General features: G+C 40.8%; 1 protein-coding gene across 2 annotated transcripts in view; it reads left to right on the top strand.

Annotated features, from left to right (window-relative positions):
* LOC120562169 (NIPA-like protein 2) overlaps window positions 1-15,151 on the top strand; it is a 41,041-nt gene that overhangs the window by 989 nt on the left and 24,901 nt on the right. The gene's annotated exons all lie outside the window — the stretch shown is intronic.

The following is a 15,151-nucleotide window of genomic DNA, read 5'->3' on the forward strand; positions in this document are numbered from 1 at the left end:
GCCTTTTTCTTTGTTTTGAACTTTTAACTTTGTAAGTGGACTCTCCCAACTATGCATTAAGTTGAGTATGTGCACATCTGTTGTGTACGTTAATATAAAGTCTCTCTCTTCCACTGTTTGTGTCGGTTTGCTAATGTCTAGTTATGTGTGCCCTCCTACTCTCGTATGCAGACACGCATTTTCCTCACGCTCAATTTCCCCTCTCAGTGTTTCTCTCTTTCTGCCATGTTCCCTCTGTGTGACATTACCAGTGTGTCTGTGTGTGTGGGGGGGGCAAAGAGACAGAGAGTAACAGAGGCGGAATGGGAGGCGTCAGTAATGAGTAATGGCTCATGGGTGGGTTGTGAGAGAATAGCTCTACTGTAAGAGTCCCGAGCAGCTGGCTAATGGTCCCAGCTACCCACCATCCCAGAGAACATCCCGACTTCCAGGGGACAATATCTGTCTGTCTCACACTTTTAACTGCCTCCCAGAGTTGAAAATGTTTGCACTGGTGGACTGAAACTGTTGATGTTCCAGGAGGACACCAAGGTTCTGAGAGATTGTCCCATTGGTTGGGACATTTGTTATGGGATGAGAACATAGAACAGAAGTTGATAAAACTGGCTCTGGTGATGCACGCTAATGTTGGAACACCTCTAAAGCTCAATGGTTTATCATTGCAGTGTGATATGTAGTTAAGTCTGATAGTTTTTTTTTGTTTTTGTTTGTTTTTTTAGTGCAAATGGTTCAAATTTGTGCAGAATTTGCTTGAAGAGCTACTGTGCTACTAAAGACCACATTGCTAGTTTCCATGGGAGGGGAAGAAGGTGGGTGAAGCAACTTTACTACGACAGTGAACTGTTTAGCAGAAATAATACTGCAATAAAATCCCTGTTGGGGTGGCAATCACCAGAGGCAACACAATAAGATATTATTGTGATTGTAAGCAAATTGCGATATTCTGCAATATATATTGCAATTTATTACCTTTTTTCCAACTTCAAATTATGTCCCCAAACATCTTTTTTATCTATTAGAAGTAGAGCCCGACCGATAAAGGATTTTTAAGGCCGATATCGATACAAATATTTGGTGATTTAAAAAATTCGATATTTCGGCCGATATATATATATATATATATATAAAAATCCACAAACGCGTAACAAAACATAAACAGATTTCCCTAACATTAGTTATTTGTAGTTATTTATGAGTCCTAATAATAATGCAGTTTAAAAATAAGCTTGTTTTGTTTTATTGTCACAACAGAACAGAGGAACATCAAAATATATTAAAGTTCTGATAAATAAAATGTATAAAAATACGAACTTAAGATTTGAAACTCAACAGTGTTTCCTTTAGGATTTTTTTTAACAGTGGGGGCAGGTCACCCCCATGAAACGGAACTGACACTTCGCTGCAACACAAACTAATATATTTATTCACCTCTATTCACACACACTATGAGGCATATTCTCTGTTGTGATTGAACTGTATTTTTTGAGTTACTATATAGGCCAACTTTGATCTTGACATATAGGCTAAGCATTCTGTAGCAAATAACAATAAACCCCACTATTAATTACATTTTCTTAATGCAATGGAACTACTTCAGCATGTACATAATGCACCTCAAATACAAACGTGAGAGAGGGCTTCAACAGCCACGTCCAATTTAGCTCGAGGTGAAGAACACAAACAACGAAAATCAAGAAGAAATGTTGCCATGGGGGGCCGCCATGGTCAAATCAACATAGAGGAAACACTGCTTAAAGTCCTTTGAACAAAAACACAATAACAAAACAAAATAAATCAAAGAGTGTTGCCAACAGGGGCGATGATGGTGGACAAACTATGCAACGCCAACACGCAGAACATGGTTGAAGGGTGTTTTGTCCGTTTTAATTTTATTTTTTAAATATTCATTTATCAGAATCATTTATATAAATGATTGAATATTTAAAAGTATAAAAATATGAAAAATATTCATTTATTGGCCATTATAAATGCCGATACCGATAGTTTGGAAAATGCCAAATATCGGCCCGCCGATATATCGGTCGGAAGATGTAGATGTAATAAGATTTGTTCATCTCACTTCATTTTTATTGCTGCAAAATGGGATTGGAGCAGACAAACTAACGCTGTCATGAAAGGCAAGGCAGCTTTATTTATATAGCACATTTCAGCAACAGGGCAATTCAAAGTGCTTTACATAAAACATGAAAGAGCAGTTAGAAAACAATTTAAAAGACAAGAATACATTTTACAGTGCAGTATAAGAATTTAAAGAACTGAAAAAAAAAGTTTTTAGTCATATAGTCATGTGCAATTAATATAATAAAAGATTGAATCTTGGCATCCATGTACCAATACAGAATTGCAATGGAAAATATCCCGCTCCTATGCTGTGTTGACCCCCCCCCCTCTCCTACCTCACTGTGCTGAGTTAATATTTGTCCAGGTAACAGACATGGCAGTCGGTCTGTCTGTCCATCACCTTGGTTTGGAGCAGGTCATTTTTTCCTGCCTTTACTACTGGCTCCATGTATCTGGACGTGGATATTCACGATCCCCAGAAGATTCATGTAAATATCTTTAATGATCCCCTCTTAGTACTAAATACGCTATTTTCAAGCCAAGATACATGTCTTGTGCGCAGGATATATGAAAATGTAATGGGCATTTTGCCATATAATTGGCTGAGTACAGTCTTGTTCCCAGGCCAATAAATCATTTGTATTTTAAAGACTCCATTGCCCTTCCTCTTCTTAACCTGACTACTGTAAGGTCAGCAGAATTATTAGTATGCTCTTCATCACCTCCAAGGTCTTTGTATTATTGGATGTACATTATATTGCAAGTTTGATGCAATCTATGAGGGACCCATTGAGGATATTTGTGAGCATGTCGCTTACATTTGCTGTCAGGTCAATCATTTGCACATTGTGATATAATCTAATAGGGTTGACACTAACAAATATTTTCTTTGTCGATTATTTTTTCGATTAATGGATTAGTTGTTTGGTCTATAAATTGTCCGAAAATGTTTAAAAGTGTGGATCAGTGTTTCCCAAAGCCCAAGATGCTGCCTTCAAATGTCTCGTTTTGTCCACAACTCAAATATATTCGGTCTACTGTCAAGTGAAGGAAATGGAAAATATTCACATTTAAGGAGCTGGAATCAAAGAATATTTACTTCTTTTTTTTTATAAAAAAAAAGGACTCAAAGCGATTAATCGATTATCAAAATAGTTAAGTGATTAATTTAATAGTTGACTACTTTGCAGCTCTATAATCTAACATTAAACCTTCTCTCTGTATGGTTCTCTTCCTCGTCCCATCTACGTCTCAGAGCTGAGACTCTGCTTCTTCTGCACCATCACATCTGAGCAGAAACTGCCGCGCTTCATCCAGAGATCAGCCCATCCTGGGGAGGGACAGATCCCCATTGTCAATGGACACAAAGAGCCATGCTGTCTATTTGTCTGTCTCTCTGTCTTTGGGTCAGTGTCCTAGGGAGGAGGAGGAGGAGGAGGATCAGCGCTGTCAGTTTTCAGCTTTAGTTACATTCAGGCAGGAGATACAGACTTGCGTTGGCAGCTATACATGCTTTTCAGATAAGTTCAAAGTTTAGTGTTCTGTTCTACTCCAGTGATTCCAGTTTGCTTTGTGCAAGTACACGCTTATGAAAAATTGCTTGTCACTTAAGTTGCGTGTGTTTAGTATTACATGTGCTTTTATAAGGATGATAAATGTCTTTGAAAAGTTAGATGTGGTAAATATATAGTACACTGTCTTCCTCTGATGTAGACGTAGCCTACACTGTAGTCAGTAGTAGGCTATACAGGGGAGTTGCATATGAAGTGGTTTGGGGTCCTTCTGTAAGTAATTTTGGGGTACAATTTGGTTTTGAAGAATTCTACACGCAGCAATACCATAGGCCAAGCAATCGCCCGTTCCAAACAGGCACATTTTCAATAGGCTCTGTAGTAGTAATTTACAAAGACCCAACTATTCCAGGAATTCCCCCAAGAGCAAGCATTTAGTGCAACAGTGGTTAGGAAAAACTTCCTTTTAGGGAGAAACCACGGACAGACCCAGGCTCTTGGAGGTTGGTTGTCTGACGTGCCAGTTGGGGGTGTGATGAACAGTGGCAATAATAGTCCCAATAAAGATGATGGAACTATGACTAGAAATAGCAGTTGTAGTAGTTCATGGCGTATCAGGGCATAGCAGGGCGAAGTAGGGCACTGCAGAGCATAGCAGGACGTTGCAGGGTGTAGCAGGGCATAGCAGGACCACGGCGACAGCTGCAACCATGATTTAGGTGCCACCCTAATACAAGGAAAACTGCTGGGTGAAAAAGACATAAGGACTCCGGGGAATAAGCTCCCCAGAGCTAAGTTAGTAACAAGCATTTCTGGGACATGGATGCACACAGATGGAAAGAGAGAGGAGCTCAGTGTGTCTAAAACTATAACAGCATAACTAAGAGCTGGTCCAAGGCAAACCTGAGCCAGCTCTATAAGGGTTGGTAGATGAATCTGACAACTATGAAGAAGCAGAGAAGGCCGGGCTAGGCGAACGCTGCAACTCCTCACTCCCTAACTATAAGCTTTATCAAAGAGGAGAGTTTTAAGTTTACTCTTAAATGTGGTGACCTGGGTTCGTGACCCGTGGTCCCGAACCCAGACGGAGAGCTGGTTCCACAGGAGATGAGCCTGATAGCTGAAGGCTCTGGCTCCCATTCTACTTTTAGAGACTCTAGGAACCACAAGTAACTCTGCATTCTGGGAGCGCAGTGCTCTAGTGGGACAGTAAGGTACTATGAGCTCTTCAAGATATGATGGTGCTTGACCATTAAGAGCTTTGTAGGTCAGGAGAAGGATTTTAAATTCAATCCTGGATTTTAAAGGAAGCCAATGCAGAGAAGCTAATACAGGAGAAATATGATCTCTTCTCTTAGTTCTTGTCAGAACACATGCTGCAGCATTCTGGATCAGCTGGAGACTTAAGGGACTTATTTGAGCATCCTGATAGTAAGGAATTACAGTAGTCCAGCCTGGAAGTAACGAATGCATGTACTAGTTTTTCAGCATTGTTTTGAGACAGGATGTGCCTAATTTTGTCAATGTTAAAAAGGTGAAAAAAGGCTGTTCTTGAGGTTTGTCTTAAGTGGGTGTTAAAGGATATATCCTGACCAAAAATAACTCCTAGAATTCTGACAGTAGTGCTGGAGGCCAGGGCAATACCATCCAGAGTAGTAGAGTCTAGTAATTGCACTGTTTTTCTGCGAAGCCACCTGTTGTAACACGTGCAAAATGTGGCTTAGCATTGTCTTACTAAAATTAGCAGGGATGTCCCTGAAAAAGACATTGCTTGGATGGCAGCATATGTTACTCCAAAACCTGTATGTACCTTTCAGCATTAATGGTGCCTTCACAGTGCAAGTTACCCATGCCATGGGCACTAACGCACCTCCATACCGTCACAGATGCTGGCTAGCGCTGATAACAATCTGGATGGTCCTTTTCCTTTTTGGCCCGGAGGACATGACGTCCATGATTTCCAAAAACAATTTGAAATGTGGACTCGTCAGACCACAGCACACTTTTCCACTTTGTGTCAGTCTATCTCAGATGAGCTCGGGCCCAGAGAAGCCGGCAGCATTTCTGGGTGTTGTTGATATATGGCTTTCGCTTTGCATGGTAGAGTTTTAACTTGTACTTGTAAATCAATCAATCAATCAATCAATCAGACTTTATTTATATAGCACTTTTCATACCCCCCCCCCACACACACACACACACACACACACACACTAACACATATATACACATATAACACAATTAATCAAAGATGTTTATCAATATTAATAAAGTTAGCAATATGTGTATTAATAACTTCAACAATCAAAACGGGGCACCAACCTGGAATCGGGGACCAATAACTCAACTGTGAAAATAGTCTCATAGGTGGTGTTCTCTTTGAAAATACAGATCTTAATTAAGTTGATTAATTTATCTCATATTTATAAAGTGAACAGGAAGGGTGAAATTCGAGCACTGATCTGCTCAACAATTAAACTTGCTCGACTGCAGTTGGCTCCTGTTTGAGTTTGTGTCATCATGACCTTTAATTGGCGACTAAAAAAACACTGGGATCTTTCTTTGATCGGTTGCCTGGTTTCCTCACAATCCCTATCACTGTCAGGTTAAAGAATCCAATTATCTGATTCTCACAGTTTCTTGTTAAGACTCTGGCAGCAGCTTTTAAAACTAACCATGCTCTTTTGCAGTCTGTATTATTGTGTGCTGTGTTGTTTCCCAGTTAAGCTGTCAGTTCTTTAGTGTCAATTGTTCTCTGGTGACAATTTGTGCAACTGAACCCCCCTTTTTAACAAATTAATTACATTTTGAAAAAGCTAAAAGAAAGCTGGAGTATAATTAGCTTTCTCATGTGGTTGGCCCGAAACAATCCTACAATTTACTGAAGACTTCATCAAATGCACAAACTGGATTGGTAAAGGAAAAGTCCACCCTAAACCAACTGGATAACAGTCGAAATATAGATACTTAAACGTACAATATGTTTAATTTTCTGCCGCAAGGGTTCTCTCAACCAAAACAAAAAAGAGATGGAGCAATGCTGTCATTGCTGTCAGTTTCTCCTGGTTAGGATTCCTTCAGGACTGACCTATACACAGAGTGTGCCAGGCAGACACACAGCTGTACAGTAGTAGTATAGTAGTTAAGTAAATGTACACAGTTACTTTCCAACATTGCATATATGAAGTGGCCTAATCTTTCCCGTGCAGCGACTGTACAATAAAGACTAATAAGCAAAGAAAGAAAAATCTTTAAAAAAAAGTACAATACAACACAGGGAGCTTTGTGGTGTGAAGTCTCTTGCTTTTCTTAGGTCAAGTGTGTAATGTTTGCTAAGTAAGCCACCAGCTAAAGGCACTCCCAGTGTACCAGCCTCGCCTGCCTCGCCTGCTTTGTTTGCTCTTCCTGTGACAGGAAAACTCTTTTCCTCCCTCTCCCTCTCCCTGTTTATCTTCCTCTCTCACACACTATCTTGTGTGGATTTGTCTTTCTCGGTGGGTAGAGCATTAGGCTCCCGCTGGCTTGGTGATGCACAGGGTTCCTGCTGTGCCCACCCATACGCTGCATATGCATGCGCCCTCTCTCCCACCAACACTTAGACAACAAACAAACAAACCAAAAAGATTAAGGGTCTGGCATTGAGTAATGCAAATGGCCCAACTTGAGGGGCGGCACCATGCCTGCATTTGAAATGCATCTCACTGCACGCAATTGGATAACACTACGACCAATCACAACAATACACAGGGTGACGTATCCAGAGCTCCATACACTCAGCTACCAGCGGAGCTAACTGGTACATTAAACTGTCGTCATCTGTTTAGCTGTCCTCTGGCCCGCGTATATCAGATACAGCGATGTGATTGGTGCAGCTCGGCTACAAGGGCATAGTTAATGTGCATCATCACTCAGTGCCAGAGTGACTCGCTGAGCAAATTCAAATTGTGCTCTCGCGAGAACTCTGGATTTCCAGAGTAACAAGTCACTGTAATTAGATTGAATTCACTTGCTGGCAAGCTCAGTCTAACAAGATCCAATCTTTAATCCAATGAAAGGTGACATGAATCCCTCCTCACACTTCAAATTGCTACATCTCCTGTGTGAAGTCTGCAGAATAAACTATCCTCAGGCTGTACAACCACCACGTTGTACTCTTAACACACTGCTTCTCTGCCCCCTGGCACTCTCCGTATTAACCAGCAGCCTCCATGTTGGCTCAGTAACAGCAGCGCAGCAGGCCACTTACACTCTCTCCTGTAAAGCTCGACAAGGTTATTGATCTTGGTTTAGTGAACAGAGCACAGCTGGCCTGATGGATGACGCCATCTGTCTGATCATGAATTACCACAGCGCCGCACTCCTCTCTTATACAATACAGTCAGCCCACCACACTCTCTCTCTGTCTGTCTGCTTCACAATTGAGGATGGAGTCTATGATTGCACACCCACCCACACACAAACACACACTTTTTACCTTGCTGCGATATCAGTCCCCTAGGAATCTCATCATCGAGCCGCCCCTCTGCTCCCCCGCCTCCTCCTCCTAAATCCTGTTTACCTCTCTGATGGACTGCAAGCATCACACACATTCACACAAACAAATACAGACACACACACACACACACACACACACACACACACACACATACACACACACACACACAAAATCCTGCTTACCTACAGGTCATCAGACTTGGAGTCAAGGTGAACAGAAGATAGATAGACTTTGAAATAGAGGAGTGTGTGGAGGTTTTCAATTTAAAATTACCCAGAAATCCACTGGGCTTAAACTCTTTATTAGGCTGGCAGGGAGAAGATGAGTTGTGTTATGCAATAAAGAGAGAACAACACAAGGGGTTTTACTTTAAAGTGGGCTGTTGGGTGGAATTATGTTGTGAAAATGGGCTGCAGGTAAGTCTTTGGTCATTTATTCACCTCTACTGTGTGCTTAGAAGTGAGGAAAGGACTTTTTTAATTCTTTTCTTCAGACTACGGATCCCGTGGCAGCGCACCCGGTGCCACGAGGGGGCATAAAGGGGGTTTTGCCCCCTGAGTTGTATTTTCTTCCCCCTTGTTTCAACATCCTACATCCATAAAACGTACAAACAAAACAACACAATTACTATTAGGCTACAAGTTCTACTTGGCGTCTACATTGCATGGGGGCTTTCAACTACAAACTACAATGTAATCCCATCTGCGATATTTGACACAGAGAGCGAGCGCTCCAGCCGTCCTCTCACTTCATTAATAAGTCTATGACTTACTATACTTACTTTCCTATACTAGACGAGGTGGCTGCATTATCAGAAGCTAGAACGAGCTAGATTTGGACATGAGTGATGAAGAATCAGATCGTGGAGAGATCAATGACCCGTCATTTTCATCAGATTAGGAATCTTCATCTGATGACAAGGAGCGTCCACCTTCCCATATCATCGCTGCCGCCCTCAGACCCTGATGTGACCGGTGCCTCAGTTACTGTCAAGCGATACACTATCCTAGTTAGACGTAACTCGTGAAACGTTAGCAGTTTCTAACGTTAACTTAACGTTACTGGACGGAAATGTCTACAACCGGGAGCACGCACTGGGAGAGCGCAGTCACAGCCGTGTGTGTGTGTGTGTGTGTGTGTGTGTGTGTGTGTGTGTGTGTGTGTGTGTGTGTGTGTGTGTGTGTGTGTGTGTGTGTGTGTGTGTGTGTGTGTGTGTGTGTGTGTGTGTGTGTGTGTGTGTGTGTGTATGATCTGTAACGTTAATGAAAGCCTAAAGCTCATAAACTGACTTTTATATAGTTACTTTGTCAAGTCGTACTCATTATTTAAAGTGCCCATATTATGAAAAAAACACTTTTCTGGGATTTGGGGTGTTCTTTTGTGTCTCTGGTGCTTCCACACACATACAAACTTTGAAAAAAATCCATCCATGCTGTTTTGAGTGAGATACGGTTTCTGAATGTGTCCTGCTTTCAGTCTCCTAGTGAGCTGTTCAAAATCGGCCTCGGACTGTGACGTCACAGTCCGAAATGAGCTGGCTAACCACAACCGTTAACTCGGTAGCGGCGTTAGCCAGCATCGCTAATGCGCGTTAGCCGGCTAACGCTAAAGCTAACGCTAGCATGCTACGTCCGTTCTCAATAGCAAAGCACTGCTACAACACACACAAGTTCACCATAATCTACAAAAGAACTACTTACATGTGCCCCTCATTTAGAAGTCTCCCAGCTAATCCTGCCTTGTAACTGACCAAAGTTGGAGAAACAGGCTTTCTTTTACTGTCTCTAGAGTTAGCTAGCTGACATGATCTACATCTGAGCTACTGCGCATGTGCGAGTGCAATCAAAGATAGTACAGAAGAAGAAGATGAAAAGAGGTCTCACTCTGTAGCTAAAACAGAAACCAGGTGAAAAGAGGATCTACAGCAGGTAGAGAGAGCTGTGCAGTACAACAACAATATGGTGTTTTTTGAAAATTAAACCATGTAAACCTATTCTGGTAAAACCTTAAAATACAGTTATGAACCTGAAAATGAGCATAATATGGGCGCTTTAAAAAATAGATAAAAATGGACAACTTAAAGTGATGGTTCGGAGTAATTTACCCTAGGGTCCTTTGCACCATGACCTCAAGCCAAACACCCCCCCAGAAGCTTTTTTCACCTGGGTCTAACACTGGGCGAGTTAGCGTAGAGTAGCGTTAGCCACTGAGTAGCTTAGCGCGGGGCTAATGGACCCACGTTTGTATTTCTTAAATGACCCCACTAATAATGCCCGAAATGATACCAAAGGTCTACACTAGTATATATAGGTTATGCTCTCATAAAACGATGGATTGTAAAGTTTGTAAGTACACCAGAAGTTTATGAACACTTGCCTGCTCTCTTCAGCTCTCTGTTGCTGTTGCTGCTGCTGCTGCTACCTGCAGTTAGACGAGTGCTTAGGGCCGTCTATAAATTACTACACCGAAAAGAGATACAACAAAAATATGTATTAATTTAATGATTAAATAAGGTAATGTCTCCAAACTTACCTCAATTATTACTTGTCTCCTGCTAGTTATATTACAGCACTTACTTTAAAAAATAAGTTAAATAAAAAAATATTTTTGTTGCATCTCTTTTCGGTGTTGTAATTTGTAGATGTCCCTAAGCACTCGTCTCACAGCAGCAACAACAACAGCAGAGAGCAGAAGCCAGCAGACAAGTGTTATTTACATAAACTTCTGGTGTACTTACAAACTTTCCAATCCATCGTTTTATGAGTGCATAACCTATATTTATAGTTTTTTATCGTTTAAATTTATTCATTAGCGGACCTATTAGCTTTCTCAGCGGCTAACGCTACTCTATCATAACTACGCCCAATGTTAAACCCAGGTGAAAAAAGCTTCTTTTTTTTTTGGTTTGGTGTCAAAAGACCTAGGGTGAATAATTCGAACCATCACTTTAACTGCTTCAAAAAAATGCCATATTTGCGAGTGCTGACCCTGTTGCGGCAGCGCGGGTAAAGCCTAGGTAAATTAGTTGATTTTATCCTACTTTGTGAAAAACAAATCGCCCCCTCGCAATTTTTACCTGCCCCCTTAGTCCTTTTACCCGAGCCTGCGTGGCAGTAGTGGTGTGTTACATCATGTATCGCCAAACATTCAGCCACAGGTTACTGTGATAGTGTGTATTCCTGTCATGTTTAGAAATGTTGACGGAAGACTGCAAATTAGACCCTATTTAAACTCCAAAATGAGATGCAAATGTGGGACTCGTCATTGTGATTGTATTTTTCTGGACAATATTGGACAGTAGAATATTCGGTAACCCTGGCCGCCTACCTTGGGTTTAATTTAATGGATTTGATGAAACACATCACTTTATGTTTTTGTTTTATTTGAAAAAAAATTGTGGTGGCACAATTCTTTTGCCACACTAGCCAGGTACTGTGGGCTACGGCTCTAAGAATAGCGATAGCGTTTGGTTGTTCTTTGTGGACAGACATTTATTATCCGCAGAGGATAAATCTACTGATTTTGGCAATCCCTGACTTCCTCTAGCACCACCATTAGACTGACATTTGTGGGTTTAAGTGAAAATATCTCAACAAGTATTGGATGGATTTCAGTCCCCTTAATGAATAATGAATTGTATAATTTTCTCAGTTTCCCTCTAGTGCCATCATCTAGTTCAATTTGTACCTAAATACTAAATACCATGGATGTGTTATAAAACCTGGATTAGAGGCGGAGCCCGGTTGATACCTATGAGAGTTGCTCAGTGGCGCATACGGCAAAAAAGTTTCTATGCTTCCAGGTTTACTTATGTGATATGCAGTCCACTGCATTAATGTTTCTCCAGCTGGCCCCACCTGTATGAAGGTAAATATGGTGCAAAATGTGAGAGCTTGTAGAATACGATGTGAGAACTTGCAGAACAAAATATCTGAACTTATATTTTAAAATATGCACTTGTAAAAAATATTCACACACGTGATCTGAAGTCACACAACGAAAAAACCACATGAGAGCTTGTAAAAAACTTGTAATGTGAAGTCACAGAAAAAATATTCACAAATGTGAATGAACACAATGACAGCTGCAAACTTGTAATGCAACATTTACATCTATACTTTTTTTTTTTTTTACTTTGGTTCATTTTCCATCACAACTACAAATCAACTCTCGAATCTGTCACTGCAACTTCACTTATGTGCTCTCGACTTTTGCAACACGCGATACATTTGGTGCAAAACTAATTTGAACCTGTGGACTTAAGCTGTGGAGCTCTGCGCCTACACAACGGGGAAAGCAGGGTTTCTATCGCCAGACAGACAACTCTGTCTGGTTTATTTATTTAGCATTGTAGCTTGGTGGAATCGCATGCTAGCGTTAGCTAACTAACCAGCCAGCCCGCTTCTAACTAAATACCTTTTAATTATCTAAACACTTTTTAACAGTCAAACTGAAACATTGGTGGTGTTGGGCTTAGAAAAAATAAAAATGAATTAAATTAAATAAAAATTAAAAAGTCCACATGGGATTTGTTTTTGATGCGCTGGGTTTAACCAATGATCGTACTTCCAACTACCAATGAAACGAGTTCTAATCAGCCAATCAGATGCAAAGTAGAGCGGGTCTTTGCCGAAAAGCGAAGACAAAGTTTATCAAACTTGGAGCATGTAGAAACAGCTTTAGTTGAGAAAGGAGTTACAAAGAAATGGCGCTGGGCATGAAAAGAAGACAAGAGTTAAAGGGTGGAGATGGGGAGCCGTTCAGCACTGGGTGCCTCAAATTGAGGGAGCCGGGTGCTTGCTTCTGCAGCGTATGTTCAAGGAAGATACTGTACGGCAGCAGCGGTAAGACAGGGCTTAGTCATTAGATGCTGGTCACAAAGCTTCGGTCTGTGCACTCTGTCAAACAAGTACGTTAACGGCAAAGACGGCCAACGCATGTTTGTGATAAAAACAATATGTGTGTGCACGTTCATAGCGGAACACAATTTGTCATTAACAATGGCCACTGTGTAAAAAGCCATTTGAAGACCAAACTGCCTTAATAAAGCTGTCTGTTTGGAATCAGCATGGCAGTTATTTAACCCTCCTGTTGTCCTCGGGTCAAATTTGACCCATTTTCAAAATGTTTCTATATCAGAAATTTGTGTTTCTTTCAACCAACCGATGGTTCCATACAACGCTCTTCAAAAGTCAAATAAATGATCAATTCACTACTTGCATTGAATTTGGGTTTTTTATTCAATTTTATAGCATTTGAAGAAAATAAATCGACAAAAACGTGGAAAAAAGTGACCAAAAACGTTGAAAAAAGTGATAAAAACTTCGGGAAAAGTAAAAACAAATAGTGTGAATTTGAAATTCTGACCCAGAAAACTAAAAGTTGTCATGGTCGACAGGAAGACAACACAAGGGTTAAACGCACATGGCCTTGTCCCAGAGTTTAGAGTCTATATCAAAAGCTAAACATATTTTAAGTTTTCAATAAACATACATGAAGCAACTAATCTCAACATGGACAAAATCATAAATGTGCTTGTTTGCTTTTTTGATGATGGCCTGGCCAAAGCATCAACACAATATCTAGAAAGGAGTCATTGTAGGATTATATTATTGCAATATGTAAATCTACATTGACTCTTAATTTAAAATATGGTTGGAAGAAGTAAAAATGGATCCAAAACGTTTTACTCATTTCATTTTCAAGTTTCAGGCTCAGGATTTTTTTTCACTTTGAGCCCTGTCAGTTACATAAATATCACACGTAGGCAGTAAAGGGCAGTATCCCGAAAACCTTGGAGGTCTTGAGGAAGTGCAAATGTTGATTTTAGTTGATCCTGAGCTGCCAACAAGTAGAAATGTTATCTTGATATGTCCCTAGTGAAAGTTAGTACACCCAAAGAAGCAATGCAAGTGTTCTACTCAATATTATTTTACAATTTGTAAGTGTGAGTTTTTTTTTTTTTTTTTTTTTTTTAGATTATTTTTTGGGCATATTTAGGCCTTTATTGACAGGACAGCTGAAGAAATGAAAGGGGAGAGAGAGGGGGGAATGACATGCAGCAAAGGGTCGCAGGTCGCAGTCGAACCCGGGCCCGCTGCGTCGAGGAGTAAACCTCTATATATGGGCGCCCGGCCTGCTCTACCAACTGAGCTATCCTGAGCTGAGTTTTTAAAAGTCTGAAGTACACAACAGTTCTGTAGCTGGAACGTGAGATCTTGAAGTTCAGTGTCAGACCTGCACCTCACCCACACAATTCCAAACTCCTATTTTGCCCCTGTGATAAAGCACACCTGAGGATGAGACCCTGTTATACTGCTGGTCTCATTAAAAGGAAGGTTACCAAACTGTGTTCCGAGAAACTTTACCATCATCATTTTGCCTGGCATTCCTTTGTATGCTTCACTGTGGTTTTCTGGGGCTGACAGAAAGATCAGAGGGCTATTACAGCTATTTTCCTTGTTCAAAGAATGGACTTTGGTCTGTGCTTAATGACTTTAAGAGTATGCTATAATGACAGCTCCTTCCCCTCAGTGGTGGTTTCGTATTTTCCCCAAGGATGTCTAATAATGTACCCTGAGAAAACGCTAGACGACCTCTGGATTGTGTGATGGTGATCAGTGTTTGGATACCAGGGGAATTAATTTACACTCCATTCATTCTGGTAGCCTTTGACCGCAGTGCTGTTATCTCATTGTCAACAATATCAGATGGATATTATTGACTGCCCGTCTTATCTCATGGAATAGACCGCTGGACCTGAGAATTGACTCTCTCTCCTCTCTTTCTATTTTTTTCAATCTAGTGTTGATGTCCTCTTTGCCATCTTTTTCTTGCTTTTTCTTTCTCCCTCCCTCTCATTTTGAAGCTCCTCTGCCCCTCTATTCCTTTGTTTTAATTCCCATCCCTTTATATCCCCTCTCTCTTTTCTCCCTACCCTCCCTCTCTCTCACATAATGCTTTTTCAAGGGATTTTGATTTTGCACTTGGATGTGCCTGTCTGCTGTTACTTCTTGTAACACTGTTACACTGATTGAGTTTCTTTCTTTAGGTTTTCATCATT

Source organism: Perca fluviatilis, chromosome 7, assembly GCF_010015445.1.
Source record: "Perca fluviatilis chromosome 7, GENO_Pfluv_1.0, whole genome shotgun sequence".
NCBI classification, from domain to species: Eukaryota; Metazoa; Chordata; class Actinopteri; order Perciformes; family Percidae; genus Perca; species Perca fluviatilis.